This window comes from Chelonia mydas, chromosome 1, assembly GCF_015237465.2.
Source record: "Chelonia mydas isolate rCheMyd1 chromosome 1, rCheMyd1.pri.v2, whole genome shotgun sequence".
Classification (NCBI taxonomy): Eukaryota; Metazoa; Chordata; order Testudines; family Cheloniidae; genus Chelonia; species Chelonia mydas.
Window position 1 is genome coordinate 158,719,436 of NC_057849.1, and position 27,795 is coordinate 158,747,230.

Here is a 27,795-nt window from a genome sequence, read left to right on the forward strand (position 1 = left end):
CCCCACAAACACAGTCAAGACCCCCCCCCCCCCCACAAGAGCACAGTTCAAAAGTTACTCAGACTTAAAGGCCCCCTCCACGGTGGTCTGCAGAGTCTCTGTGCGCTCCCCCAGCAGCAGACAGTCCTCTTCTTCCTCCTCCTCGAGGCTCCAGCAGCTCCCAGGCAACAACAGCAGCTCCAGCAGGCAGTCTAGTTGCCAGGCAGGAAGGACCCCTCTCAGATGGTGGTGTCCACAGCAGCAACGGCTGGGGCCCTTCACTCCCCTCCTCTGGGGAGCGAGCCAGCAGGCCTCGCCAAGGGGCTGCAGCAGGAGCAGCAGTAATGGAAGGTTCCGGGGGGCAGGGGGTGTCCACCAGCCAGCAACCAAGTAACAGAGAAGGGGGTGGCCTGGCCCAGCCAGCGGTGTTGCTGAAGGAGCAGCAGCAGCAGCCTCCCATCTTCCTCCAAACTAGAGAGCTATAGAAGAGGAGCGAGGGCAGAGCTACTGACCACTGGAGAAGCAGTTTTCTGTTCCCTGACTGACCAGAGTAGGGGCTGCTCCAGGCTAGGGTGAACACATGACTCCAATTAGCCTGCAAAGAGTCAGTTGAAGCCATTAGGCTAATGAGAACACCTGACTCTAATTAACCTGCAAAGAGTCAGGTGAGGCTGTTAAGCTAATATGAACACCTGACTCTAATTAAGGCCCCTCTGATACTATAAAAGGGCTCACTCCAGTCAGGCTGAGGAGAGGAAGTGAAGCTGAAAGACTGGGTAATGAAGACATCCTCAAGCCACTGGAAAGGGAGCCTTAAGGTAAGGGTGAAGAAGACGTTAAGAGAGAAGCGCGGGAGCTGTGGGGAAGTGGCCCAGGGAAATGTAGCAACTCTGGCAGTGAAAGGTTGGCTGCCAACAGCTGCCGTCAAAGATGGCACGCGAGCCAATTTTTAATTGTCACTAAAAATCTGGCCCAGCCCGCTCTTCTCTGCTCCCTTCCCACTGCTCTCTCCTTGCAGGGCAGGCAAGCTTCCCCCTTCTCTCCCTCCCTGTGGCTGATCAGCTGATGACCCTTGCTACCGAGGGGGAGAGGGAAAAGTGGAGCCACAGCAAGCTCACGATCTCTGCTCGGGGGGCCCTGGGGAAGGGGGTGGAATCGGCATATCCCCTTCAGCCCCCTGCCGTGAGCCGCTCAGGGCAGGTGGCTGGGAGCACCCCCATGACCCCAGCCCATTCCCCTAGCCTTCTGCTCTGATCCCTGTACCTCCCTCACACACAACCAGCCCTGACTCCTGCACCCTACTCACACACCCCCAGACCCCTACCCTGACTCTTGCACCCCACACACACCCACATTCCCATCTGCACCCCTTGCACCAAATGGGAGCTGCCCAGGTAAGCGCTCCACACCCAAACCACCTGCCCCAAACCTGAGCCCCCTCCCTCATTCTAGCTCCTGGCCAGAACCTGCATCCCAACCCCCAGCCTGCTTCTTCACCCCCCAGCCCTGTACTCAGAACACTCCCACTCATCTCAGTGCACAGAGAGGAAGAGAATGGCTAGAACTAGGGAGAAGGTAGGTACCCAGTTGATCTGGACAGGGCCGGGATCCCAGACCAGCAGCGGGGCCAGGAGCCGGCAGACAGACCCCCCAAACTGGCAGTGGGCTGAGCGGCAGCAGGCTGAGCCGCTCAGCCCACTGCTGGTCTGGAGTTCTGGCTGCCAGCCCACTGCCAGCTGGGGTCCCGGCCGCAGGCCCCGCTCAGCCCACTGCCGGCCTAGGTGAACGAAACCCCAGGCCGGCAGCAGGCTGAGCGGGCCGGCGGTGTAAGATCAGCATTTTAATTTAATTTTTAAATGAAGCTTCGTAAACATTTTGAAAACCTTGTTTTACATACAATAGTTTAGTTATACAGACTTATAGCGAGAGACCTTCTAAAAATGTATTCTTGGCACATAAAACCTTAAAGTTAATAAATGCAGACTCGGCACACCACTCCTAAAAGGTTGCCGACCCCTGGGTTATGGGGTAGCTTTGCCAGGTGAGTGTACTTATAATTTAAATAGATGTCCATTAATGTTCTTTTTCCCCACTATCTGGCCACTTACAATAGAACCTCGAGTTACGAACACCAGAGTTACAACCAGTCAACCACCCACCTCATTTGGAACTGGAAGTTTATAATCAGGCAGCAGCAAAAACAAAAATAAACACAAATGCAAATACAGTACTGTATTAAATGTAAACTTCTACAAAGATAAAGGGAAAGCTAAGATTTGACAAGGTAAGGAAACTGTTTTTGTGCTTGTTTCATTTAAATTAAGGTGGTTAAAAGCAGCATTTTTCTTCTGCATAGTAAAGTTTCAAAGTTGTATTAAGTCATTGTTCAGTTGTAAACTTCTGAAAGAACAAGCATAACGTTTTGTTCAGAGTTACGAACATTTCAGAGTTACAATCTCCATTCCCACGGTGTTTTTAACTCTGAGGTTCTACTGTATATCTTCCCAAGGAAGACTATTAGAAAATTACTTCATACAAAGAAAACTGAAGTTCTCCTTTACATTTCTAGTTCTCTTATCATGGAGGCCTTTGGTCCATGTTTCATGGGTCCAATAACTAGATCTGCACACATGTTGTGACAGACCCAGACCAGTGGGATACAGGAGTCTGGTAGAAGGCAAATATATTGGCCACTGGGTGAACAGAAAACTGTTCCCTGAGCGACCAGAGCAGGGGCTGCCCTAGAGCAATCAGGAACCTGCCAGAACTAATTAAAACACGCAAACTACTCAAGACACCTGGAGCCAATTAAGAACTTTCTAGATTCAATTATGGCTGGCAGGCTAATTAGGACACCTGGTTTAAAAAGGACCTCCCATCAGTTAGTAAGGGAGTGCACCAGGAGTAAGAAGGTGTGCTGCTGGAGGAGTGAAGAGTTCAAGCATGATCAGGCTTCAGGAGGAAGATCCTGCAGTGAGGATAAAGAAGGTGCTGGGGGGAAGGCAATGGGGAAGCAGCTCAGGGAGTTGTAGCTGTCATGCAGCTGATACAGGGAACATTGTGGAAAGCTTCTATCCACAGGGGCCTGGGCCGGAACCCGGTGTAGAGAGTGGGCCTGGGTTCCCTCCCATCCCCCCAACTCCTGATCGGACACAGGAGGAGTTGACCTGGTCTGTGAGAAACACCAGAAGTGAAGGCCTAAATTGGAAAGGGAGCTGCCCTGTCCCTGACCTACTAGGTGGGACATACAGACTGCAAGTATTCTCTGTTTCCCCCATGCTGGCCAGTGATGAGGCTAAATGAGTGAATGGCAGATTTGGGCCATAAAAGTGGCCAAACTGAGGACCGCCGGGAACCTCTGAGGTGAGAAAATCCGCCAATAAGTGCAGGACCCACCAAGGCAGAGGAGGAACTTTGTCACAATGTATAATATACATACTTTAATCTCTACATATCCACACCATAACATACATGGTGTTTTACTTATTTAACGTGTATTCAGTGTACAGGTATACTCTAACTTAGGCCTTGTCTACACTACACAGTTTTGTCAAGAGTTGGCTTTTGTTGACAAAACTGAAGGTGTACACACTGAAATGGTCCTCCCGTCAATGTAAATCCTCTGCTATAACAATACTGATGAGAGGCATAGGGCTTATGGCAGCGTAGTTAGGGCGACACCGAGCCTGTGTAGGCACTGCCTTACTTACATCGGCCGTTTGTTATCGTTCTTGTCAACTTCATGGCTCCAGAAAGCCTGCTCCTTGGCTCCCCAGCCAGGCTGCTGCCCTGTCTCTGCTCCAAGCCAGGCTGCCACCCAGGTTCCCAGCTTGAACTGCTCCCTAGGCTCCCTGTAGGGAGCCCTGCTGCCCCCAGGGTCCTGGCTCCCGGCTGAGAGCACAGCAGCTGATTGGATTCCAGGTGTGTATCTCCCTGCCAGAGGCAAAAAGCCCCACATTGCTGCCCCCACTCCTCCCCCTGCTCCCAGCGAGGAGTGTGAAGGCAAGAAGGTAGCATGGACATCTGCCACCACAGTAATTAATGCAGTGGCTGTAAGTCAACCTATGTTAGGTCCACTTAAAACTGCAGTATAGACAAAGCCTTAGTTAACACAAAATTAAGGCTGTCCACTGGCACGCATGGTTCCAGAATATGGAGACGGGCTAAATTTAAACCTTTGGAAACCAGGAAATACAAAGTAAAGGTACATGCCACCCCTGCAATGCAACCTTAACTCTGCCCTCCAGAACAGGCAATAGTTGCTGGGGCATGGTTCTGTAGGTGTGGCACAAGGTTAAATTACTAAAAGAAGTGGTGGATTCTCCATCCCACGATGTCTTCAAATCATGACCGGATGCCTTAATGGAAGATGCTTTAGTCAATCAAGTTATTAGGCTCAATGCAGGAATAATTGGGTGAAATTCTCTGGTCTCTTAAGTGGAGATCAGACTAGATGATCTGATGGTTCTTTCTGGCCTTAAAAAAAAAAAAAACCCATCTACAGTAAGCAGATGGAAAAGGACTAAGAACATACCATTGTTTGTGCTATGATCCACAGATTTGAATTACAGTATTTATTTGCACACATTCCTGCAGGGTTCACTGTGTTAGGTGTACCTATATTGAATGGTGGAAGGATCAGTTGAAGCAGCTTGGCAGAGCTGTGCAACTTTAATTCATCCCCTTCTGTCAGTCTTTAACTACATGCTCATATACTATTTTATTCCATAGGATGCCTGCCTTTTTCATAAATTCCAAAGGTCAGAAGGGACTAGTGTAATCATCTAGTCTGACCTCCTATATCGCACAGTGCTCAGGATGGACAGTGATCACTCAGTTGGCAGCTATTCAACATTTTTATCCTCCTCATTTACTGGATGGCCCCATGCCTTATTTACTGCACTCTTCATAACTTGTTCTGAATAATGAGTTGTTAATTTCCTCTTTTTAAAGTACCCATCACCAGAGTATCTGAGTCCCTTACAAACAATGAATTTATGTTCATAACACTCCTGTGAGATAAGGAATCTCAATTTTACAAATGAGGAACAGAGGTACAGGGATTATGGTCAAAATTGTTCACTAATTCAGGGTTCCCAGGCCTGGATTTTTCAGAACATTCAGAATTGTTGTGTAAGAAAAACGTTGGGAAGTGCTTAAGTCTATAAAAAAAATTTTGGTTTACTGAACTCTCAGGAAGAAAACTGAAGAACTCAATAAGACAGAACGATTTCCTACTATTGAAAGTTATGCAGACATAATGAGTGTTTTAGGTGAGGCATTCAATTCTGTTGACAGTGAAATACTCAGACTTAAGGAAAGGCAGTTCAGTTCTTCGTGTCACAGACTAAAGAAGAACATGGCTCATCAGTGCCAGAAGGCACTAGTGTATAATTAATAACAATGGCAATAAATTCAGATTGTCCCTTTCATAAAGCTGTGATGTCAGACAGTTGTACTGATCCAGTAAACCGAATGAGAGGCTTCATAAGAGCTACCCAGCTTGTTCTGTTCTGACAAAGTACAATGAAACTGTCCAATTTGTCTGAGAAACTGCAGATTACTTCAGACAAATTGCATGCACATGAACTTAATTGCAGCAAATGAAAGTGAACAGGTGATATTCAACAGGTAAGTTTAGAAAATGAGTTCTAACCAACATTTGCTTATAAAATGAAAGTGGTTAAGCAGCTCTCTGAAAGACAGAGGGCTAAGTAGAGATTGGCATGTAAAGACTAATCAGGAAAACATAGTTCAGTATCTGCCAGATTAAAAGGTCAGAAATAAATCCAAGATTAAACAGTACTACAGATTTACTTATTTTTCAGAGGATACTGCTGATGGTGAAGCTACATCAGTACCATCATCCTTGCCTTTTCCAGATTTACTAGAGAGATTTCTGCACCAGTTTAAAAAAAATTCTGCGCACAATATTTTAAAAATATGCAAAATTTTGCAAATCTCATTTGTCAATAAATAAATGTTGGCTCCAGCATGGCAGTGGGGAGCACGGGCCACTGGCTGCATGCATGTGGGAGATCTCCCTGTGGCCTTCCATCACTGGACACGGACTCGACAGTGAGGCTGAACCTGACCCACTGCAAGGCCTGGGCCTGCCCCAGAAACACCCTGGGACCCTGCCTCTCCATACCAGGTGTGGGCAGGCAGGCTCAATCCAGCAGGATCCAAATGTGGAGGGACTTAGTGTGGAGTGAGAAGGTTCTGTATGAGGCAATCTGGATGAGGGCAGTTCAGTGGAAGGTACAGGTGCATGGGATCTGGATGCACTGGGCCTCTTTTTGGGGGGGTTCCAGGTGCAGGGACAATGGGACTCTGCAGGGGGGGTGAAGGTGATTGGAGTTCAGCAGAGTGGGTTTAGATGACGGCAGATGGGGCTGGTCCAGGTACTGGGTGAGTGGGGGCTTAGGTGCAGCTGATTGGGGCTCAGTGGGTGGCTCTGCGTGCAGGGGGGTTGTGAATGCAGGGGGTAGGCCAGGGTGGATAAAAATCAATTTTTTTTAAAAAAAATTTAAATCAGATTTTTTTGATCAAATGCTTTTTGAGAGAAAAAACTATCTAAAGATCATTATAATTAAGATGCATTATAGCTCATGATTTAAATCAAATGCACCCTGGGTAAGGCTCATCGGGGCATGGCTCATCAGGGTGGGGATTCAAGTGGGGGATGGTCTGACTGCAGAGGTAGGGGTCCAGATGCAGTGCATAGGACCCAAAGAGGTCTGAGTGCAGCAGGACTCTGGATGCTGGGGTTGAAGCTCAGAGAGATGCGGGCTCGGGTGGTGGGAAGTGAGGCTTGCCAGGGGAGTTTGGTTATGGTGGGGTCTGGATGCACAGGACTGGGGAGACAGGGGAGCAGCTCCCCAAACTGTGACTCCTCCCTCCATGGGTGAGGAGCGATGGGGGCAGGAAGCAAGGGATGGGGGAGTGTGCGGCGCTTCCTACAGCTGGGGGAGGTTTCCAGGGGTGGGTCTGACCTGGCTGCTCCTTGCAGGGGAAGAGCAAGTTCCATCCTCCCCCGCCTCCATCCCAGCAAGGACTAGCAGCTAAGCCTGGCACAGGGTAGGAGCCACCAGTTCGGGGCATCTCCAGCGGTCTTCCTCTCCGCCAGCTCCTTGAGGCACCCTGAACAACATGCCTATACTGCTGGGAAGGAGCATGTGACCACTTTTACAGCTTCCCTTTGCTGCCCAGTCAGAAAACTTTTCTGCGAGAAAGCAAAGAAGTCTTCGGGGACATGAATTTTGCCCGCGCACAGTGGTCAGAAATCACCCCAGAAGCACAGACTCCTTCAGATCTATTATAGCTCTAATACGTGTTCTGCAAGTATACACAACTCAGTCTACTGAGCTACACAGTTTGTAATTTATTTTTTTTTTGCCTTAATGAAAACCCCTGTATTTACTACAAACTGAACATACACACCTGCAGGAAAATGGGTACATAGTATTTTATGATCAATAAAAGGTTCAAAACAATATGCAGAGAAACAAAGAATAAAATGTAAATGTAATTACACATTTAGAAGGTTTACAAGCTATTTTATTTGACACTGGAACAGCCGTGTTAGTCTGTATTTGCAAAAAGAAAAGGATGCAGCCGATGAAGTGAGCTGTAGCTTACGAAAGCTTATGCTCAAATAAATTGGTTAGTCTCCAAGGTGCCACAAGTACTCCTTTTATTTGACACTGTGAACTTAACAATTTTTTAAAAAACTGCTTAAAGTGTAGTTTGAGTCCCAATGCCACTTTTATGGACCCATACAAGGAATAGGAGAAATTGATTACATACAGTGTTACAAATGCATGAAGTAAACTGAAAGACAAAAATATTTTGTATCTCTTTCAGTCACAGTAATCCAGTAACAGTAGGTAAAATAAAATCAGATAAACGTTATTTTGAAGTTGATATTTGCCTATAAATTCCATTCCACTGACCAGATATAAGCTGCTAAGGAACCACTAAATTCATATTTTTCCAGGCCTCAAACACTCTCCTCTCCAAACCATACTCCCCAATATCACACATTATCATCTTCCAGCCTCTTGACATATGTACTGACAATTTTTAAATTAATCTGTTAAAAGAAACCGTTAAATGTTTATACTCAAATAAAAGTTGTGTGTGCCCGTGATTTGAGAAAACAGACATGGTTTACAAAACATAATTAAATATTAAAAGTAGAAAAACTATTAGTTAAATCCAAATATATTCCCAAGATACTCCCAACATTGCTCTATACTTCAGCGTATTCCTCTACACCAACTCACATCAACATTTACTGAAAATGGCTGCAGACCACTGCAAAATACCATTCCTGCTATTACCCAATGGACTCTCAAATGGCTTTCTTCCAAAGAGTAAACCCTTAATTATCAGAGGTTTGGTGTTTTTGTCTTTGTCTTAAAAGTAGAGAGTCTCATGACATTTTTAAAAATGGAAAAGTGGGAGCAAAGATGTTTTCCAAAAATATCTGAAAAACAAAAAACATGGCTCAAATGTACCCAATTATGCCAGGAGTGAACACCATTTGTAATTTACGGGATTTACACTTGATCACACCAAGACTGAATTTGGCCCTATATACGCCAAAGGGTCAAAGTAGCTTACACCATTACTAGAACACAAAGGTAATCTTACTAACCTTGTAATGCATTCTCAGTTACAAATCAACATGTGTGGTAACAAATGTATGTGGAGGGGTTCAATCACTTCACTACTCAACTCCTTTGACCATTTACTTGGAACTGGATTGCCCACAGTTCTTTGCCACTCCTTCCAGTCGATGGCATGGGTATGTAGGTCTGGGAGTTCCAGTCCTTTTCTCTTCAAAACAGCTTTCCTCTCATGCTTTCTTTGATTGTCATTCTTCTCCTATTCTTATCATATGCCCAGTCCACCTCAAATGTACACTCTTCAGCCTATCCCTGAGAGGCCCAAGTTCATCTTTTCCCTTATTTCTTCCATACACACTTTGTATACCCTCCACTGCCCGCCACCTTGCTCGGCATATTTTCTACTACTTGCATCATCTTTTCTTCCATCTTTGTGAGACCACCATTTCCAAACCATAGAGCAGACATGGACAAAACACATAAAACATACACTTTCCTTTCAGTTTGTGACTTACTTGCCGGTTCCACACTACTTCTGCTATCTTTTTGACTGCCACACATGCACATCAGCTTCTTCTTTTCAATTCCCCAGATGTCTCTCTAATGGCACTAAGTATACTTCCAAAGTACACTTCTGATTCAGCTTCTCTCCTGAAACTTCAATCAATAGGTCTTTTTTTACACTCCCCACTTACATGACTTCAATTTTCTTTGTTTATACCCTCAAATCATGATCTTCAAACATGAATGCCCTCTCTTATACCATATTTACCAATTCCTCTTTCCGGTCTGCTAAAAGGGCCAGATTGTCAGCATATGTTAGATTTCTCTGGGTCTCCAAAGGCTTAGTTCTCCTACTAATGAACTCTTCAGCTAGGATGAAGAAAAGTTGACGCAACACACTGCCGTGTCTCAATCCTACTGTCACCTCAAAACTCAAATTCCATGTATTGTTACCACCTTAGCTCCCGATCCTTGATACAACTCCTCTATCATCTCCACTTCTTGAAGACCCCCACCCATCCATTTTAATACTCCAAACACCAACTCCCACAGAACCAAGATCATGTTTTCTCAAGAGCAATAAATGCTACCTAGCAGTTAAACCCTCCATTTATCTTTCTTTCAAACTTACCTCATTTGCATCTACAATACTCCTTCCCTTCCTAAAGCTATATTACTCCATTCCTATATTTTCCTCCACCTTGCACCTCAACCTTACCTCTAGAACTCTCTGAAGCACGTCATCAACAAGCTGTTTTAAAAGGGGGATGCCCTGATAGGTGTTTGAATCATTTGTATCACCCTTAACTTTCCAGAGAAGCACAATCAATCCCGTGCTCTAGTCTTCTGTTATCCTAACTTGATCCACCAAGTAATCTTTGTAGCCACTTTTTTCCTGCATTCAGACTGCCCTGTATTCAGAATGCCATGATCATATCAACAGTTGTCTCATCTTCACCAGCAGCTTTACCACTCTTCATCTTATTCAGTGCTTCTTCTACCTCCTTTACAGAGACTGATAACATTTGAGAGGCTTCACAATAATTGTTGGTGGACCTAGCACTCACAACTCTGTCTTCGCATTTAACAGCCTTTGGAAATATTTTTCTCATACTTCTAACATCTCTTTAGATTTAGTCACCACACAGTTCCCATCTTTCACACACAAATATTTCTTCGTATCTTGTGTTTCAATGTTCCCCTTTATTGCCAATCCAAAAATTGATTTCCTGCCATCTTCCTCCAGCTTTCTGTATAATTCCTGATCAGCCTCCATTCTTGCCTTTGCAATTGCCTTTTTAGCCTCCTTTTTTGCCAGTTTCTATGCATAGTTATCAATGGTTCACAATCGAGCTAGAAGGGCATATTAAGTGGGTCCTGTAGAGATCTGTCCTGTGTCTGATTCTATTCAATATCTTCATAAATGATTTGGATAATGGCATACAGAGTACACAAAGTTTCTGGATGATACCAAGCTGGGAGAGGCTGCAAGCATTTCGGAGGACATGATTAGAATTCAAAATGATCTTGACAAACTAGAGAAATGGTCTGAATTAAACAGAATGAAACTCAAACACAAATGCGAAGTACTACATTTAGGAAGGAATAATCCATTGCGCAAATAAAAAATTGCAAATGACTGCCTAGGACTGCAGAAAAGGATCAGGGGGTTATAGTGAATCACCAACTAAATCTGTGTCAACAATGTAATATTGTATCTAGTGGGGCCCGGCAGGGGTCAGAGGCCTGGGTCCTGAGCTAATCAATGTGTTCTTTAATGACTTGGATAATGGAATGGAGAGTATGCTTATAAAATCCGAGGATGACACCAAGTGTGGGGGGAGCAGAGGGGCTTGCTCAAATTTAGGAGATCAGGATTAAAATTCAAAACAACCTTGATAAATTAGTCTGAAATTAACAAAATGACATTCAATAAAGTGCAAAGTACTAAACTTAGGAAGGAAAAAAATCAAATATACAGCTACAAAAGGGGGAATAACTGGCTAATGGGTAGCACCACTAGAAGTGATCTGGGGGTTATAGTGGATCACAAATTGAATATGAGTCAGTGTGATGCAGTTGCAAAAAAGGCCAGTATCATTCTTAAGGGCATTAAGAGGAGTGTCATATGTAAAGACACAGCACAGCTGAGGCCTCAGCTGGAGTACTGTGTGTAGTTCTGGGCGCCGCTCTTTACGAAAGATGTGAACAAACTGGAGACAGTCCAGAGGAGAGCAACAAAAATGACAGAAGGTTGAGAAAACCTGACCTATGAGGAAAGGTTAAAAATCTGGGCATATTTAGTCTTCAAAAAAGACAACAGAGGGGACCTTCAAATATATTAAGGGTTGTTATAAAGAGGATGGCAATCAAGCTGTTCTTCACATCCACTGAAGGTAGGACAAGTAGTAATGGGCTTAATCTGCGTCAAGGAAGATTTAGATTAGATACCAGGGAAAACCTTTTTTACTATGAGGGTAGTCAAGTTCTACATTAGGTTTCCAAGGAAAGTTGTGGAATACCAGTCATTGGAGGCTTTTAAGAACAAGTTGGACAAAACACCTGCCAGAGATGGTCTAGATTTATTGGATCATGCCTCAATGCAGGAAGCTGGACTTGATGCTCTCTCAAGGTCACTTCCAGCCATACATTTCTCTGATTCTTTGGGAATGTGGACAGAAAAGAGAAACAGAAGGCTAAAGGAGGTAAGTTGGTCTATGAACAGGCGAGAAAGCAGCAAGAAGGAAAACGATGTATACATCAATCAGTCGAAGGTGAAAAAGAGACGATTACTTACCTCTCGTAATTGTTGTTCTTCGAGATGTTGTTTACCTCCATTACAATTAGGTGTGCGCGTGCTGGGATGTCGGAACTTTTTCCCTTAGCAGCTCCAGTAGGGATGGCAGAGGATCCCCCTAGAGTGGCGCCCTCATGGTGGTGTATATAGTACCCTGCCAGCCCGACCCCCCTTTAGTTCCTTCTTGCCTTTGACTCCAACAGAGGGGAAGGGGGGAGGGGGTATTATAATGGATGTAAACACCACATCTCGAAGAACAGTTATGAGAGGTAAGTAACCGTCTTTTCTTCTTCGAGTGATTGTTCACGTCCATTCCAATTAGGTGACTTCCAAGCTTACCATTGGAGGAGGGTAGGAGTCATGGAACGATTGATTGAAGAACAGCTCTGCCGACCACCGCATCATCTCTGGCCTGTTGGTGAACAGCATAGTGGGCTGTAAACATGTGCACTGAAGATCAGGTGGCTGCTTTGCAGATCTCCTGGATGGGGATCTAAGCCAGAAAGGGAGATGAAGATGCCTGCGCTCTGGTTGAATGGGCTGTAATAGTTGGGGCTGGGACCTTGGCCAGCTCGTAGCACGTGCGAATGCAGTCTGTGATCCAGGACAATATGCATTGCACAGAGACAGGAAGGCCCTTCATTCTATCGGCTAAGGCGACGAACAACTGGGTTGATTTGCGGAAAGGTTTTGTACGCTCTATGTAGAACTCCAAGGCTCTTCAGACATCCAGCGTGTGTAGGCTGCGGTGTCTCGGACTCGTGTGGGGTTTGGGAAAGAACACCGGCAAGCAAATGTCCTGACCCATGTGAAATTGGGAGACCACCTTGGGGAGAAATTTGGGGTGTGGTCTAAGCTGCACCTTGTCCTCATGAAACACAGTGCAAGGGGGTTCAGAGGTGAGAGCTCTCAGTTCAGACACCCTCCTTGCTGGTGTAATGGCCACCAGGAATGCCACCTTCCAAGAAAGGCAGAGGAGGGAACAAGTAGCCAGGGGCTCAAATGGTGGGCTCATGAGTTTGGAGACGACCAGGTTCAGGTTCCAGGCTGGGACTGGCGGGCGAGAGTACAGGAACACCCTCTCCAGCCCTTTGAGGAATCGCCCCACGATGGGATTCAAAAACACTGAGTGCCCAGACTCCCCTGGATGGAAAGCTGAAATGGCTGTTAGGTGCACTCTGACGAAGGAAAGGGACAGACCCTGTTGCTTAAGGGGTAGGAGGTACTCCAAAATAACCGGGATAGGAACTTGGAGCAGTTGAAGGAGCTTGGATTCACACAAGCAGGAAAAGCTTTTCCACTTCGCCAGGTAGGTAGCCCTACTGGAAGGTTTCCTACTACCAAGGAGAATCTGTCTCACCGACTCAGAACACTGGCTCTCCATGGGATTTGGCCATGTAGTTTCCAAGCTATGAGATGTAGAAACTGCAGGTTCAGGTGGAGGAGGCGCCCATAGTCCTGCGTGATCAGAGCCAGGTGGAGGGGCAGGGCTATCAGGGCATCTACGGACAGCTCTGGGATGGTCATGTACCAATGCTGCCGCAGCAAAGGCAGGACAACCAGGATAACAATTGCCCTGTCCCTGAGAATTTTCAGGAGGACCCGGTGGACGACCAGGACAGGAGGGAAGGCATACTTCAGCCCCTCGCCCCAGGGTATTAGGAACGCATCAGCAATAGAGCCCCGACTGTGGTTTTGGAATGAGCAGAACTGAGGGCACTGCCTGTTACTCTTGGTGGCAAAGAGGTCTACTTGGGGATACCCCCACTTTTGGAAGACTGACTGTATAATGTCCGATCTGATTGACTACTCGTTCATGTGGTATAACCTGCTGAGGCGAGCCGCCAGCTTGTTCCGTACCCCTAGAAGGTAGGATGCTTCCAACTGAATGGATCAGGCTATACAGAAGTCCCAGAGAAGAAGAGCCTCATGGCAGAGAGATGAGACGCAGGCTCCGCCTTGTTTGTTTATGTAGAACATGGCGGTGGTGTTGTCTGTCAGGACTGTCATGCTGTGACCTTGCAAAGTGGCATGAAAGGTTTGGCAGGCCAGACGAACCGCCCTGAGCTCTTTCAGGTTGATATGGAGAGGTATCTCATCCCTCGACCACAGGCCTTGTGTCCTCAGATGCCCTAAGTGTGCACTCCAGCCCAGATCTGATGCGTCTGTTAACGTCAGAGAAGGTTGGGGCTTGGCGAAGGGGACTCCTGCACAGACCACTGGTTGGTCCAGCCACCAATGCAGGGATTCTAGTATCTTTCCCGAGGTTGTCACCACAAGGTCCGGGGGTCTCGGTACAGACGTTAAGATAGTGCGAGCCACGCTTGTATTGGCCTGAGTCTCAGTCAGGCATGCTTGACCACATACGTGCAACCTACCATATGCCCCATTAGCTGCAGACAACACCTGACTGTCCTGGTGGGATACTGAGGCACTGTTTTGACAATCTGTTCTATGGCTTGGAACCTGGGCTCTAGAAGGCTCGTTTTTGCCTGTACCGAGTCTAGGACTGTCCCTAAAAACTCTATCCTTTGGGTAGGTATGAGTGATGATTTGGGTACGTCGAGGAGGAGTCCCAGTTTGTGTCCATGACCATTGTCACATGGGACTGGACCTCGTCCTTGGAACAACCTGTCAGTAGGCAGTCGTTGAGGTAGTGGTACACTCGGACCTGCCTTTTCCGCAGGAAGGCCGCCACCACTGCCATGCATTTCATGAACACTCGGGGGGCTGTGGACAGGCCGAACAGGAGAACCATGAACTGGTAGTGATGTTGGTTTATAACAAACCAGAAGAAGCGTCGGTGCGCCGGATGAATGGCAATATGGAAGTAGGTATCTTTCATGTTGAGGGACGCGTACCAATCTCCCGGATCCAGTGATGAAATGATAGTGCTTAGGGAGACCATGCGGAACCGGAGTTTGACCATACATTTGTTGAGCCTGCGAAGGTCTAAAATGGGTCGAAGACCCCCCTTTGCCTTGGGGATTAGGAAGTAATGGGAGTAAAACCCTTTCCCCTTAGCTCCTGTGGAACTTCCTCCACCGCCCCTATCTCGAGGAACCTCTTGCATAAGGAGTTGCTCATGAGAAGGGTCCCTGAAGAGGGACAGGGAAGGTGGGTGGGAGGGAGGGAAGAAGGAGAACCGTAGGGAGGATCCCACCTATACCATGCATAGAACCCAGCGGTCTGATGTTATACGGGACCATGCATCGTAGAAGTGGGATAGCTGGTTTAAAAACCGAGGGGATGGATTCAGGTACTGGGTTGGTACACTGTCCTCGAGGCCGTCTTCAAAACCCTTGCTTGTTTCCAGGCTGGGGTTTATTCTGGCCTTGGTCAGGCATGTTATTTTGCGGTCTACACCTGTTATTTCTGCCCCACCTGCGATACCGCTCCTGTCTGGGGCAGGGTTGATACTGCCTCTGCTGAGGAGGCTGCGGCCTGAAGGGCTTTCTCTGGGTTGCCAGCGTATGCATCCCTAGCGACTTCAGCGTGACCCTAGAATCCTTAAGGCTGTGCAGCCTGGAGTCTGTTTGCTCCAAGAAAAGGCCCAAGCCCTCAAAGGGGAGGTCTTGGAGGGCGTTCTGGACCTCTGGAGGGAGGCCCGATGCGTGGATCCATGTTGAGTGTCACATGACCACCCCCGAGACAATGGTTCTGGCCGCAGAGTCAGCTGAAAAGTCTTAGCCACCTCCTTTCCTTCCTCGAATAACACAGCAAACTAAGAGTGAGAGTCCTGGGGCAGGCGATGCTTAAAACTTGGAGACGGCCATCCAAGAGTTGAAGTTATGTCTATTAAGGATAGCCTGCTGGTTGGCTATGCATAGCTGGAGGCCCTCGGAGGAGTAGACCTTCCTACCGAAGAGGTTCAAACGTTTGGCCTCCTTGGCCTTTGTGGCTGAGGCTTGTTGGCCCTGTTGTTCCTTCTCACTGACTGCTGAAACAACTAGGGAGCAGGGAGTCGGATGGCAGAATAGGAACTTGTAGCCCTTGGAAGGGATGAAGTATTTCCTTTCTACCCCCCTGGCCATCGGCGTGATCAAGGCCGGGGTCTGCCATATAGCGTTGTAGTTCGACTGTATGGTCTTTATGAGAGGGAGCACGACTCTGAAAGGAACCTCGGGAGCCAGAATGTCCACCATCGGATCCTTCTGCTTGAATTTCTTCTGCCTTAAGGTCCAAATTGAAGGTGATTCTGCGGAGCAGCTCTTGGTGAGCCCTGTGGTTGACTGGTGGCGGTCCTGACACGGATGTACCTGCCACAGCCTCGTCTGGGGAAAAGGAGGAAGTGAGGTGCTGCTGGTTGTCCTCATCTAGACCCTCCTGTGTGTCCCCATAGGCCTGGGTCACTTCAGGACACTCTCGAGGTGTCGCAGTGCTTGGCACAGGCTCGGGCCTTGGGCCTTGGGCCTGGCATCTCCAGTTACTCTTGGGGCGGCCTGGAAAGAGTGGCCTCCCTTGACTCTGATGCATGTCTGTGCGGCGACCTTAGAATGGCAACGCATGGAGTACCTGGAGGCTCTGGATATGGTGCACTGCTGCTGATGGTAGGCCCATGGGGTCCAGAAGGGCCACTGACCCAGAGGAGGCCACTGTGGCTGCCATGCTAAGTGGGATTCTCTGCTGGCCACGATCCGATGTCTGCTATAGCTGGAGCGACTGGTGTTGGCCCTAGAGCTGGAGGATGCTGACTGAGAGGACCAGGGCAATGCCGAATGTTGAGCAGCCATAGGGTGCCACGACATGAGGGGCCAGGGAGCGGAGCCCGGCTGACCTGGACTGCGAACAGTACCAGGAGTCTCAGGACCGGGACCCGTGCCTCTTTCTCTGTGCCGGTGAGGTTGTCGGTGCCACACAACCGATGATGTCATGGATCGGCATGTAGTCGCCGTGGGTACCACTCGCAGGTTCACCTCCGGTGCCATAACCTCACGCTGGGTCACGGGTGTCAGGGAGTAGTGGGATGCTGAGCTCGAACGGGAACGGTGCCAAGATGGTGACCTTGAGCAGCGCACCATTGCCGGCTTCCCTCTGGACAGCACCCTCTTGGGTGGTGCCGGAGGCTTCTCCCTGTACGGGAGGGGGTTTGGCATCGACAGTTCAATGAGGTCTTTCGCTGCCTTGAAAGTGTCGGGCGTGGAGGGGTGTTCCAGGACCTCCTCCAGACATTCATCGGCACTAAATTCGCTGGGTTCCGGACTCAACGGGGCCTGTGGTGCCGGAATCAATGATGCCAGTTCCTGGCTCAGGCCCGCAATCTGTCTTTGCACGCCAGGGGCTTTTTGAGAGGCTTAGCGGCAATTTGGGGAGAGCACCTTCTTTCCCCTTTCTTGTGACGCTTACGCGGAGAGGTCAACCAGTTTCAAGGTTGGCTGTCCCGTCTCGGTGCTGGTGATTTACAGTGCCTGGGCGGTGCCAAATCGCACATGGATGCCAGGGCACTTCACACTAAGGAAACCGGAGGCGGTGCCAGTAGGTCGGGGGCCAGTGGTTGTAACACGGCCTCCATGAGCAACTGCTTAAGGCGAAAGTCTCTTTCTTTCTTAGTGTACAGCTTGAAGGCCTTGCAGATTTTGCAGCGCTCTGCCCGACAAGCCTCTCCCCGACACCAGAGACACGAGTCATGGGGGGTCACTGTTAGGCATAGACTTGCAGCATGCCCCGCAGCCCACGGCTGGTGCTGGAACTAGCTTCCAGACACCTGAATAAAATAGTATTTAACTAACTGATAACTATCTAAGAACAACTCTAACTAGAAGACTGAAAGGCTAAGGGATCACTCGCAAGCAAGAGAGAGAGAACATTCCAACACTGCGATGGATGGTAAGAAGGAACTGAAGGGAGGTACTATATACACCGCCATGAGGGCACCACTCTAGGGGGCTCCCCTGCCATCCTGATGGGAGCTGCTAAGGGAAAAAGCTCCAACGTCAGTGCATGCAGCACACGCAAACCTAATTGGAATGGATGTGAACAATCACTCGAAGAAGAACCAATGTTCTTAAGCAGAACCAATAATAATACCAATACCTAGCTCTCACAGAATGCTTTTCATCAGTGCACCACACAACAGGAAAATGCTTTACGAAGGTGGCAAGTATTATTCTTCCCAGTTTAGAGATGGAGAAACTGAAGCACAGAGACACGTGACTTGCCCCAGGTGTCACAGCCAGCCAGCAGACGACCTGGGAATAGAACGCAGATCTCTTGAGTCTCAGTCCAGTGCTCGATGCATTAGGCCACACTGCCTAGGTAGCATGCATGCTAACCTCTCAAACACATTTATATGGAAAACCCAATGACATCTGAATTTACTGTGTTTACAGGAGAGTGTGTACTCTGGATATACATTGTATCGACACACAGTCTAAACATTTTTTGTGAAAACAAGGGGATATTATATAGGTAGTACAGATATTAATTTGGCGTCATTAATGTTCCCAGACAAAGTCATGCTTATATCAGTCTTGTTACTTTGATACTAGGCCCTTTTAAAATCTAAAACCCCAGCCCTCCTCCTTGAATAAAACCCATCTACATTGCACTGTTTCCTCTTTAAAAATCTATGAAGTATTCCATAAAGGCAAGCATTTTAAGTATCAACCTAATATTAAGTTTATATAGAGCAGTTATAGATATTTAACAGCAATTAAATCCTTATTTCCACTTCTGTTCTAAAATCTGTGTCTGCCTGCAGTGAGTGGGAACTGCTGCAGATCATTAAATACTCATTTATCAATGTCTCTCACCAGGCAACACAATGCAGCAGAACAGCACACAGAAACCACTGGGAACCCCAGCAACAGCAGCTAATTAGCATAGCCTACCACTAAAATGACACCATATGATTGGAAGAGTTAGTCAGCGAGCTGGCCAATCAAACCAGGTTATGCAAATAGCATACTTCAGTTGCCAGGGTAGAGCTGCTTCCTATTGTCCAATAGGAAAACAAGCAATAAACAAGAAATGAAACTGAGCTTTATCGTATTTTCAAGTTGTTCACACTTTCAAGTTTAAAGCAAAATTAGCTACACCCAGAAAGGATTAGAATCATGCTTTACAGTTCACCCCCAAAGAAAGGGGTAATACAGTAATGATACCCAAGGATTATAGCTAAGTACTGCATTAGGATTTAAACTTCTCACAGAATAGCCACACTGTAAGCATGAAAAAAAATCTTCAAAGTTCTGGGATTTTTAAAGTATACAACTGCAAAAGGTATCCATACACTTCTAATGGGGAAGAATTTAAACAAAAAAATGTAAAACATTTTAAATATAAAAAGGTGACAATTATAGCAAGGGAGGAACACAGTTAACTTTATCCATGATTTGTTTTTATGAAGTATACGTAGAACAATTGCTATAATAACAATTAAAATACACTTCTTTAAAAAACTCCCTTTAATCCCATGCACCAAAGTTCCAGATATTTTGATCATTATGGAAGACAAGCATAAAATAAAATAGGAAGCTACTTTAATATTTTACAATACTCCATACACTGAACTCTGTTTCAATTAACAGATTAGTGCCAAGATAAACACACTAGAATGCAAGGGAATGGCTAGATTTTCCTCAAATCATCATCATTTACAAAATTTAAAGGATGTAAGTAAAATAAAACTAATGTGTTTCAATAAGTATCTATATGAACTAACAGGCAAATTATATATGTATAAATACAAACAACAGTATTGACCATTAATACTTTCCATAGTTCTAAGAGAATTTTTCACGTCCCATACATACGTTTCTTCTGAAATTCAGCATGATTCAGTCCATTTAAAATTAAACATCTATTACAAGACCCAAAAAGACTAACTCAGATTTATTTCTCTGCACCATTCTGCCTCCATTTAAAAGCAGAATGCAGCTGCATATCTTAACTTTATAATGTAGCAAAGAAAGAGATTCTTTAGACGTTTTACCTCATTTTCTACAGATTTGAAGTGAAGTGAAAGTGTTAATGCAATTCACTCACAACAGTGGTGTGTGTTTCTTTCTTATGTGCTTGTGAAAGGTGTCTGACAGCCCTGGAAACTGTCATCTTTTAATCCACAGGCCAGGTACATGAAGTAGCAGCAATATATGCATCCCAACCCTGTCAATGGGCCATAATACTATTCTGTCCATCACCTAGCTGTCAGAGGGTAATGACTTTCAAACACTAGTGGCCCAACCCAGGTCACAGCTGAAGAGGTGACAGACTCTGTATTTCATTACCAATCCCTATACCAGCCAGAACTTTGAGCACTAAATACAATTTGGAAAAGGTTATGTCAAAAGTTTATCTCCATGATACAATTTTAATATAAAAAAATTATATGGGATGCCTCACTTGGAAGAACCATGTTCAAAATGAAAGTTGTTAACATGAAATCTAATGAAAATAATTCTTCTTACATTTCCTCAGGACACATCATCATATTACAGTCTCAGTATAAACATGCCACCTAGTAGTTACATTAAAATCAGTTTATTCTTTGATTATCTCATTTGAACAGTTAAATTTTTACAGCCTTTCAATTTATGCCCGTCTAGTATATCTACTGCACAGACAGTTTTGCAGCAGCATTAACAGAGAGCAGAAGGAAGGCATTATCTGACCATAAGCTTACAAGATTTTCAGCAATCTATTTGGGACAACACTTTGCAGCACTAATACTTCAACTAGTCTGCTCCACTATCTCCTCAGGAGAAGTAAAGCTTTTTCTCAGTGGTTTAGCTAACGTGGGGTCTCTAACACTGCTGCAACCTCATCTCCATAACTCCAAAGACCAAACATCAATTCCCAATACTTATAATTTTTAATGGTTTACAAGGCAAAGTAACAGATAAGATTGAACATAAGTCACCTGCTGCACAATTATACCCATATAATACATTAGGTGAATCCTACACTAATAATTATGTACTGAAACAATGACCTACAGTTAGCATAGAGCTAAAAAAAAAGATAACTGAGAACTTTTTTGGGATAAAATACACACAACAGTAGACAGACCACCTTAGCCTAATGTCTGTAAACATAATTAATCACAAATACAAGACCATTTACTGCTAAAAAGGAAAACCTATGTCTTTTCAATTATACATAATTTAGTGTCCATTATAAGTATCCTGAACATCTTCATAAACTTTTTCTTAATCTATAGTACAACCAGAAATTAGACTTTTCTCTTCCTATATACATAAGTGCCAGCAAGAGAAACAGAATAATTCAAGTCATTTTTCATGTGTAGATACTGAGGCACGAGATATATTTAAACAGTTGGTAGAGAAGAAATGGGAAACATCTATCCTATGTATGCACAGCCAACATGCCAAACTGTTAATGTAAGAGCTAAACAAAAGATGAATACATCATGTGCAATAGTCTCACATGATATAAATCATGTAATACCTGACCAAGGAAACAGACTGGCCAGAGGCAGGGGTCTGAAAGAAGTTTTATAGTTTTGAATAATTATGCCAAACATGAATTGGATTAAAAATACACTTCATTTTAGAATTCAGTTGTAAAATCTGCTTTCTAACAATTGCCTTAATTATCAAGCTACTTTCATTATATGAACTCAATGAAGACTGTACTTTAATGCGTACCATAAAGGTAGGCTTCATCTCTCATACAATATTGAAAAGAAGCATACTATAAAACACATTCCTACATTCACAAGTCCTGTGGTTTTGGAATTTTATTTCCCTCCACCAAAAGGCTTTGGATAATGCCTAATCCTACAGCTACTACAAGCATTCTCGCAGCGTGGCCTTCAGCCTGGTCTACACTTAAGGCATAGCCACTTTTGCAGGCATAGCCACATGGGTTAGGAGTTGGGGGGGGAGGGGAGGGGGATCACACCCCAACTGAAACACCTATGTTGGCAAAAATTTTGTTGTAGGTGCAGTCATACTGGCAACAAAGTCCTTTTGAACAAGTGTAAACTGAACTTCTATATAGCTAGTTGTCACTGCAAATCAGGGTGGATAAAAATCAATGATTTTTTTAAAATAAAAAACGGATTTATTTAAATTGGATTTTTTTTTGATAAAATGCTTTTTGAGGAAATACCTAGCAAAAGCTAGTTTTAATTAACATACATTATAGCTCAAAGATACCTCATCATGGAATAGGGATTATAAATTCTAATTCTATAATATGAGACAATATATTAATGTAATGTCTAAGAAAAGTTTTGTAAATGAGTTCCAATAGTTCATGGATTAGGGACCCAATCTTATGGAGTTCCAGGGGCTTCTGTATAGATTATTTAGGTTAATCTTTCTATCTACCCAATGGGGCTCAGTCTAGAAGATACCATCAGAGATGTTTAGTTTTGCAGTTCACAAACTGTGGATTTGTGTCTCCAGAGATAACGTGCTTGTTAACAGCAAAAATGTTTTTAAACCAATAATATATAGAGGTGTCCCTCTGCAAATTTGTATATACACAGTCAATCCCTTACCTCTCTCTAAAAGTACAAAGTTTCAAAAAGTTCAATGAACAGAAGATTGTCAGGGGAGGAATAGATCTGGACAAGAAGACATCTGGAGATAAATGTGAGAAGGGATGGACAGGCAGTAGAAACAAAAGTGGAACTGTTTGAGCAGCATATTCCAGAAGTCTTGAGGTCTTTCTGATTTGAGATCTACCATACTATTCTCTCACTAGAAGGGAAAACCTATAACGGTAGGAGGCCGTAAAAGAGACCCAGTTTGGGAATATTTTAAAGAAGAAGTTCCTCTACCTGTGGGTAAGGCATGCATGCAAAATGCAAACAGTGCAACAAAGAAATGCAAGGCCTGGTTGCCTGAATGAAACAACATCATGAGAAGTGTTCCCTCTCAGGAGGAAGCTGCATTGAAGATTATGAAAGGAACATGTCTAAACACGCAGGATCTTCAGGTTGCTAAACTTTTTTATTCCATACTTTTTTCTTAAGGACTGGCTGTCTTCCTTCTGGACTATTCTTGCATTCTCATGTTTGAACAAAAAATACAATCGTTACTTTATGGTACAATCATTTTAGATGCAGTTGTGATAAAAAAAATAGCTGATATAGGCAGATCTTCCTTTTACAATTTCACCTTTAAAGTAGTACTGAGTGTCAATGAATGCAATGAATAATACTAAATGAGCACTATGGTAATAATAATTAAATAACTGCACTGACTTATTTTGTTTAGGAGAATCCATCCTCAACATACAGGATTCTGAAGACTATCCACCTTCAAGATCACCATCATTTTCTACAGTTTCAGAGTTATCTGTCAATGATAGTGTTTCAGTCACATCATGTACATCACAGAGTCACAGTATATCACCTTTAGCAAAAAGAAAAAGAAAAAAAACTCTCCATCATCCAGAAGGTACCATAGATAAGTTTGTGATAAGAACGAACAGATTATGAAAAGAGGTAATTGATGAAAAAACTGCCCGGTTTGTTTAATCAACAAACTCCCCTTTCTATAGGATTGAGAACCCACACTTCATTAACATGGTTCAGTCATAAGACCAGGATACAGTCCACCCAAAAGCAGATGTTGCAGGCAAATAGTAGTACAGTATAAATAGTATAGTAAAAGCTATAACAAACTGTGAAAAATAATTAAATGTCTAGTACGAAGCTTGGTGACAGACTATGTTGCAAATGTATCCAAGATGAGAAGAAATTATTTAGAAGAGAGTGAAGAAAGTCCCAAGCTAACAACATACGTTGCAGTACTCATTTGATGCACCTCCTGACCGAAGACTTCAGTTTTCCAGAAACAAAGCTAATGTTGTTGAAATTGCAAAATACTTCCATAGCAACCACTTTGCAGCAGCTGCTCTGAAAAAAGTGGGAGGAACCAAGCTAACTCTCCCACAAGACATGCAATGGAACACAGTAGTGGACTGTTTTGAGAACTAGATCAAGAACTGGCCTACTCTGACGACAGTTTGTGAACAAAATCGTGAAAAAATAGATGGCACTGTCACCGCCAAAGTTCTCAACACTGGGATAATCTCACTTTTAACAGCAGTATCTTCTTCTGCCAGTGTAGAAAGAATATTTTCTTCCTTTGGACTAATTCATTCAAAACTGAGAAATCACTTGCTACCTGAAAAAGCAAGAAAGCTTGTTTTTCTTTTCCAGATTATGAACAAACAGGAAAATGAAGGTGAAGATGACCGAGTTAGCAGCAGAAGCCAATATTTTAAGTTTCTCAGTGGACCTGGCTGACATAGTCGATTTAATTTTCGGTTTTTTTGTTTTTTTTTAAATATTTTAACTAACTGTTTTAGTTTAAAAAAATTTTTTACAAAAACAAACCTGAGTTTAAAAACCTTAAATGTTTCACTAAATTCAAAAATTCATATACTTGTTTTGTTAAAATATTATACGTTTGCTGTTGAAGAAAAAAATCCAGAATACATAATGTTGTTGTTTTAGTTAAATAAAACAATTTAAATGTCTGTCTGGTGATGCTCTCCTCCTAATACAGCATGGCAGGAAAATCCTCCAAATATTAATGATTAACCTGTTGAATTGGAGATAGTTCACCTCCCAATGACTTCATAAATATCTGTTTCAATTACCTTTGGTAAATGAAATAACCAATCATTCATTCATTTTCTGATATAGCTGTAAAACTAATCTGAAAATTTTCAAAATAAATCACTTTAAAAATGTATAGTGTGTACCTTCTAAAAACGAAACCTACATCTATCTCTGAGTTGTGAAGAATATGTATTAAGGTTATAACAACCAACAAGAGTGCACTTTTATGTAGAAATCCACGATTAAATTAAATTAAATCCACCCTGCTGCAAATCCTCCTACTGGAGACGTAACTCGTATCAGCAAACCCTTTCTAGTGCAGACAAGGCCTTAGTTGACTTCAATCAAACAAAAGAACAGGTGTGTAAAGATTAGAGCAATTTATTTGAGTTTCGTGAATATTTGTGCTTTAAAACAAATAAAATTGGAACAGACTTAAAAATTTCCAGACTATTTACACACACCTCTCCTGTGTATCTACCAAAACCATACTTAAAACTATTTAAAATAATTTTTTTCCTATTTTCATAAAATTAGTGCACTTGAGAAGAAGCAGCCAGGTATTTCTTTAACAAAATGACATATTTTGGCAGTGGTATTTAACCCAAATCAGAAGTGTCTCAGTTCAGCTTTTAGTTCCTGATACTCTACAGTTAGACTTTGTGAAATCATTAAACAACCTCATCCCAGTTAATAAATTGCACTGTTTCCTATCTACTTGATTTACCTCCTCATTAGAGAGAATGCAAACTGAAATCTGAAGTAGTAAAACTTAGTTTGTGAATGTTTATTTGCCCAAAGCAGTACTAAGATTCTTTAAAATACAATACAACATTAAAAAAGGGTATATTACTTAACTGCAAATGTGTCATGAAAACAGTATTACGACCCAGGAATATACAAATATATATATATATAAAATACACACATATATACATACATACACAATTTTTTATTTTCCAAGTATTATATAGATGTCGAGATATATAAAGTACGTTCACATGTTTCTGGTCTACAATCAAAGCAGTCTGTACTCCAGAAATTGTTGAAATTCCTTTACTCACGACTGTGATTTCCTGGAAATGATAGTTTATAAGTTTTAGAGCTGTGCAAATTGTTTACAACAAATCTTAAACTTACCCTAGATTTAAGATTCCTTGCTTCTTTAAACCTCAGCCCCTGGTAACAAGAATTTCAGAAACCTGGGCTGAGACTCATGTTTAGCTTTGTGACCCACTCTGTACTGACCTATCTCCCTTTCCACCCGCAATTTTTTGGGGAAGGAATAAAGCCATGGGCTTTTTTCTCTATTGCCCTGCTTCAATAATCGTGTGTGTGTGTGTGAGAGAGAGAGAGAGAGGGAGAGAGTGTCTGTGTGTGTGTGTGTGTGTGTGTCCCCAGTTTTTAATAGGGCATTGTATACCTGCTCCCTGCCGCCCAAAGCAAGTTACTCAGAGCAGCCTGTTTGCTGCTTCTGCTGCACTACTGTGGGAGAAGGGGAGAAGAGAAATAGGTACATCCTGTCCACCATAAGATTCTTTCAGAGATATGAAACTGAGATCTTTACCAAGATACCAGATTTGAAGGAAGAAGAGCAGGGGTGAAAACAAACATTCTACCACCCCTTTCAGGGTGGTTAAAAGATAAGGTAGACACAGAGGAGCCTCCTGGACCCAGTGCTATAGCAAGAGGGTTTTTAGGCAGAGGAGGGACCTCTAATGTAATGAAGGGGACTCAAAAGTTTGTTTGAAGGGCATTGAAGGGATTATGTGGGACTAAGTACAAAACAACTATGCAACTCTTTAGAGTTAAACTTACTAACCTGTGAACTGAATCTCACAAGTTCAATATGAAAACTTAACAAGAATTGAAGCCTGCAGGGTTAGCTCTGCTCTAATAAATATCTCATCTACATTACAAATAACTGTGTCATGGGACCCAGTTGCAACACAATTTCAGTTTGTGATACAAATAGAACATTAGCCATATTATAACCAGGTCAGGAGACAATGACATTGTAAATGTGTCTGCAACATGGTTATATTTGTAGCATAAAGGAGCCATAGTCCCCAATCAACTTGTTTAATCTAGAATCTAAATATTGCAGCCTAACTAACATTACTAGAACTGTTACTAGAACTCGGTTGTATCTTCTAAAAATGTAATATACTAAGTAAAACACAAATCTCACAAACCTGAGATCCTGAAACACTAGCATGAAACTTGCTCACAAACATTCCCCATCCCACAAAAAACCTTTGTATTAAAACAGGAGTTTATCCTCGAAGAGGCAGCAAAGAGGAGGAGATCTAGACCAGCATAAGAGATCTCAATGAAAACAGAGGTAAGGAGAATTTTCTTCTCTTCCATCTATGCCAATCCCAATCACTTGGGACCTCCCAAATCAGTGTAGTGCCAAACTGTAAGAAGACTGCCTGCAACACACAGTTACTGAATAACATATACTAGTTGATAACTGAACATAAATCTGTGGTGTTCAGAGAAAATAAATAGCGTAGAATATGTAACCCAGGGAGCTTGGCATATACATCTCCAATAGCAATGAATACACCTTCTCAGCCCATGACAGTTAACTTTCCAGTGCAGTGGACTTTTGTCTGCAGAAAGGCAAGCTTTCAGACTTGACACTTTATCCACTTGGAAAGAATTGATTTGGACGATGCACGACTTCACCACCAAAACCTTTCTTTATTTTCCTTCTAGGGCCCTCATAGAGGATAAACAGATTTCCCACAAGTCTCAATTCTCTGACTGTTCAAGAGATTAGCAGCATTCTCTTAAGAGTGAGAGGGGCCTCTTGAACTTCTTGGGAACAGTCAAAATCAGAAATCAGCAACATGCCAAACCCCAACCGACCAGCCCAAGAGAATTTAGATCCAGATGAAAAACTGGATTCTGGCCTTGAGACAGGAGGTCCAGAGTACAGGTAATGGATTAGGTTTCAATGCAAGGAATGGAAGTAAGAAGCAACCCGCCCAAGAAGAACTTATTAGCCTGAATACGATTTTGTCACAGTAAAATTATATATAATTCACAGCACAAGCACAGTTAAAAAAAAAAAAGACAATTTCACGCTATGATGATGGCAACCTTTTGGACTGTGCTGTTGAGGAACAGCAATTCATTAGTTCACTTTGACATAGCCCCCTTTGCAACGGGACTAAATCAAAGCAAACTATGCAACTGATCAAAACAAACTAACGAACTGCTAATGTGCAGCAGCAGGGTCTATATAAATGGCAACATTCACAGTTCTGCGACCTTTTATGGCCGAGATGAAATAAAGAGACAAATGCATGGGTTCCATGAGAAGTGGT

At 43.7% G+C, this 27,795-nt stretch overlaps 1 protein-coding gene and 1 long non-coding RNA gene across 6 annotated transcripts in view; one reads left to right on the forward strand and one right to left on the reverse strand.

Moving 5' to 3' along the window:
* The window catches only part of DYRK1A (dual specificity tyrosine phosphorylation regulated kinase 1A), a 142,443-nt gene that overhangs the window by 59,821 nt on the left and 54,827 nt on the right, over nt 1-27,795 (reverse strand). The window lies entirely within an intron of this gene.
* On the forward strand, nt 703-27,565 carry LOC122464084. Its single transcript, XR_006287949.1, has 3 exons — nt 703-797; nt 26,730-26,801; nt 27,182-27,565. It is a non-coding gene; the product is annotated as an uncharacterized LOC122464084 (long non-coding RNA).